Source organism: Gavialis gangeticus, unplaced genomic scaffold (assembly GCF_001723915.1).
Source record: "Gavialis gangeticus isolate Ggan-Ray unplaced genomic scaffold, GavGan_comp1, whole genome shotgun sequence".
NCBI lineage: Eukaryota > Metazoa > Chordata > Crocodylia > Gavialidae > Gavialis > Gavialis gangeticus.
In genome coordinates, this window is record NW_017729027.1 from 5,555,842 (window position 1) to 5,561,013 (window position 5,172).

The window sequence follows — 5,172 nt, forward strand, 5'->3', positions numbered from 1 at the left end:
TGTAATTAGATTGCAGAAGAACTTTTGAGAACCAATAAAATATTTGTGTTATTAAATGGACCACTATATATTTTTATAAGTGGTCACCTAATTAACATTTATTACATTACACAGACTGAAAAAGACAAGTAACTGAGAGTACACAAAGCTTTGAAAAATGAAATGCAAACAAAAAAATCTGCAAATACCAATAAAACTACAGCCTCAATCTATGCCAATAACACACAGTTTTATGGCTTTACTCCATGTTTGTCTCCTTTTGGCAAAACTAAAATCTCTGCCTGTTTCTCTGATGTCTTGTGGATGTCTATTGTTAGCCTGAGTTCAACATGGCTAAAACAGAGGTCTGAACATGCTCCCAACAAACTCCACATGTTACTTCATTTCTTCATCATCATGAACACTACCTTCCTGCTTTCTCTCATGTCTTTATCTGGGTGCTGTCCTCCACTCAGATCTCTCTTTAGGTCTTCAAGTCCAAAGTAGATCTGAGTCTTGTAGATTCTTGCAGTATAGCATTGCTAAGATACAGCCTTTCCTGTCCATCCACGTAGCTAAAACACTTGTCCAACTTCTCATCACATTACTTTCAATTACGTGCAATTCAGAAATACAGTTACGTAGGACTGGACACAGCCTCTGGGCCATAATCTAGCTTCCTGTGTTTTCAAGCAACTGTTCATTCCAAGTTCCTAGACAACACCCTCACACTCCACAACTACAAGGCACAAATCCCCAAAACACCAAGGACACCCTACAACATGCTGCAGGTAAAAGCCAGAGAAACAAGGACACCACCAGTGCCATGCCAAAATGTAATGATCATTTTTCTAACGTTGCAAACACGCCAGACACGCATCACATACAGTATCATTTTTGCACATGGATCCTGGTGTTTGACAAACTGTTACTTATAAATATTGTTGTGTTCTACTCTATCATTTGAATTACAGTAGCACCCAGGGGCCCTTGTTACGATCAGGGCCCTACTGTGCTAATGGCTGTACAAACAAACAGAAAGACATTCCTTTCCCTAAAGAGTTTGCATGATGTAACAAGTGACTGTAAGAAGCAAAAGAGAGCCAATGGAAGGAAGTACAAGGTTGATGGTAGAAGGGTTTGTTGATTATATAAACTAGTTGTGGGCACAATCTGATTATTCCAGTTTGTTTGAAGCTTTGTGCTTCTACTTGTACGACATAAAATAGACATCAGCCAATTTTACTGCCCATCAACTAACCTCTTAAGTAGTCCTGAAAACATTTAAGCATATGCATATGTTTCTCGCAGTAGTAGTCATGCCAGGTTCAATGGGACAGCTCAGGTGAGTAAATTACATATGATCTTAAGTGTTTGCAAGATCATGATGTAATTGAGCCCCACAAAAAGCTTGCAAAAACTTGTCAGTAATGAATTCTGAGCAATTCAGATGAAAAAAACAGTCTTTGCCTAAGTTACCAAAATAATTATTAAATATTGTACTGATTTATTATAGATATTTGAAACTGAAAGAGGGTCAACAATTTAGGACTTCACCAGGGACTCAGAAGTGTAACTGAGAGTAACAGTTGTTTTTTCCTAACTCACTTTTCACCATTTATTCTTGTCTGGATTGTGAGACAGGTTGGGTGACCACAGCTGAATGCAAGAGAGGAGAACACTGCAGGGCAATCATAGCCAATAGAAACAGTGGCAAAATAATTCACAAAAATTTCTAGCCGTGTTAAATTTGTAAACCATTTATTTTTAACAAAAGCCTAATTTGGAGCCTATGAATAAAATTTTCGAAGGTATTTACTACTGAGGTAGTTCTACGTATGCTGCAATAAATGCCTTAATTAGGAGCATATTACACCAGCCTTCAGTGTTTTTAATCACATCAGCTTATGCATCTAAATTTGCTTTTGATATGAAAAATTATATTAAAAAAATGTACTAGCCAAGATCAAGAGGTCTGCATATATTTCTTCAATGAGGCTCAGAACTTTTGGAGTCTAATTGCCAAAGGTTGGAGCCTTTTCTCACTATTGCAAACTTGCAATTTTTTTATGAATCTTATGATTATTTGGGGTCAGATCTGCAAAGGAATTTAAGAATGGCAATGCTCAGTATTGCCACACCTAACTTATAGCACCTGGCTTCCAGAGGGAATTTCACAACTCAAGTAAAGGGCCTAAGGGTATGTTTATACAGCACGTGGTAGTACCATGCAGAGATACATGCTAGCTCCAGAAACAGGAGCAGTATGATTGAATTAGCGTAGCTTTGTGCTAATTAACTCTGCTGAGAGAAGCCAGGCTTATTAGCCCAGATGCAGCCCTGCACTAACATAGCTTCCATATGAGCTTCCACTTCCTGAACTGGTACAGGCCAAGCTAGCCCAGTTATCACTGCATTATGCTGCCTTGTGCCCAGTAGGTTCTGGTATAAGAGCTAATGCATTCACAGCCATCTTGAAGTATCTCTTCATGGCAGTATACTGTGCCATGTAGACAAAACCTACACCCACTCTACAGCATATGGTGAGATTTAGGTGTCTAATAGGGGTGTACAAAACAGGCTGTCTTCAATTCGGATTCAGGTTCAGCCCGAATCAGGGACAATGATTTGAATTGTTGATTTGGATCTCTGTCCCCGATTTGATTCAGCTGAATCTGAAAATTCAATGCTGATTCGGAGAATCAGTGATTTGGCCATAGACACAGCTTTAAATGTTTTTTCTACATACCTCGAGGTAACACATGCGAATTGTGAATGCTGCAATGCTGGGGTGGACAGAGCATCCCACAGGAGCACAGGGGGCCCCCTGTGTGCTTGGCACTGAACCCGGAAGTAGACCAGAAATACTTCCAGTCCGCTTCTGTGTCCCTTCTGGTCCACTTCCAGGTCTGCCAGGGAGCGTGCAGGGCATCCCCCCCCCGCACCTCCCAGGTCAGCGATCGGCTGCAGGGAGACCCCAGGTGCACCCCAGACCTAGGAGGCACCAGTCACTGAGCTGAGTGGGGCAGGGGAGCCACCACTGCACTCCCCGGCAGACCCTGGTCCACTTCCAGGCCTGCTGCTGAGCGTGCTGGGTCACCCCCCCACACTCCTCTAGCATGCTCCCTCTGCCCCTCCATTGCAGTGTTCACGAGCTGCCTGGTACCTTGAGGTATGTAGAAAAAACATTTAAAGCTATGTCTATGTTCGAATCACCAAATCTTTCCAAATCTCTCTAAACAGATTCGGAGGGTTTCAATTCAATTTGGAGAGATTAAAGGGTCTCCTGATTCAGTTCAGATTCAGAGATTTGGCCACCGAATCAGGCCATATCTCCACCAAATCCAATCAGGGACTGAAGTTTTGCACAGCCCTAGTGCCTAAGAATAGGAGCTATTGCCATCAGCATGCTGAGTATGCTGAAACATAATCCAACCAAATAGGACCATTCAGCTATCCACCACCTCACAACAAAGTGACAAAACCTCTTGACTCGCCTGGATAGAGTACCCTCAGCTGAGATTGGGATTGGAAAACCTGAGTTCTGTTGGAGATGACCTCCCTTCCAACCCTGATCTTCTATAGTTCTATGATTGTGTGCCCTGCTTCCAACACTGTTCTGGTTTTTGAACTAATCACCATTACATGCAAAATGTTTAAGCATGAATAGTAGCAGCACCCTAAGCTTACAGGGAATTTGACAAAAACATGAAGGCCTTTCTGGCCTCTCTGACACATAAGCATTTAGGTGGGGTTCTATGGAAAATCACCTTTGTTATCAAATCTAACAAATTTTATCTCTAGCAAAGATACATGTGTAAGTGGCATTCTGGTCTACAGAAGAGATTCTCAAACTTTTCTTAATGTGGATAAAACCCCAGTTTAATAGACATACTGTCCTGTGGACAACCATTTCACCGTTCATGATGACTTCATTTAATAAGAAACAAGATATAGGGGTAGTAGACAGAACAGTGAATCTGTATTTGAAGCAGATAATGCAGATACAGTAGTTCCCCAGCCTACCTAGACCAGTAAATAAAAACAGAGCTTGTGTTTTAATGTTACTTCACAAGGTCTGACTAAATCCTGGACTATATTTAGCAGCTCTGGACAGGATTGCAAACTACACAAGCCATTGCTTACATGGAGTCGTAGTTTTAAGGAATTCTCTTAGTTGTCTTTTAACACAGCTTAACATCTATGGAAAAGAGGAGGAGGAAATATTGTACCCTGTCAAGTCTTTCCTGAATACAATCAATTGTATTGAAGGCCCCTTGTAATCTACAGACAACAGTTTCATCACTGTTTTGTATTAGAGCAACTGTTTTTTCTTTTTTGAATCCTTTTTTAGAATTTATGCATTGTTTTAACAGCAGCCAGTTCCAAGCTCCTCAAATAATGAGGGTTGAATTTTCTGTTGTGCCATGGCTATTTTGCATTGGCAATGCGGGTGCACTTGGACCCCCTGAGATTGGCAGTGCACCCCCTGAGATTTGCCACTGCCAACACTGCCAGTGGTGCCTGCAGGTGGTTGCCACTCACCACCCCCCACCCCTTGCCGCTGACACCACCAGCAGCATCTGTGGGTGGTCACCGATCGCCACTGGCTGCTTCCAATGCAGCTGGCGGCATCTGTGGGTGGTCACCGATCACTGGTCAGCCCTCACTACCCCTGCCCCCTTGTCACCAACACCACTGTGGATGCCTGCAGGAGCTCCTCGCTCACTGCCACCACATCCCCACTGCCGCCTCTGCCACTGCCTCTGGGCAATCGCTATGCCCCCCCAGCATTCGGAGGCACGCAATGTTCATGCTACTTTGTGCCACTTCAGGAACAAAGCACATTAAAAACCTGAACTCAGTGGAGGACTCCGTTGGTACACAGTCTCCTCTGACTGAATTATGCTGAAGGAGGCCCTGCCACCAGTACCTTCTTCCCCCTCATCATCCAGAGTAAGAGTGAGGGATGTGTCGGGGTGGAGCACTAGCAGGTAAGACAGGTGGACAAGAGAGCTTAAGTCCACTATGCAAATTTCCTCTAACAGTGTAAGTCACAGCTGCACCTGTACAACCATAACTCTTGTTGTGGCTTATCGGCTCTAAGGCAGGGAGTTTCAATCACCACCCCGCCCCCCGAGCTGCCTCTCTCCGTTCCATAGTTTCATAGTTTCTAGGGTCGGAAGGGACCTG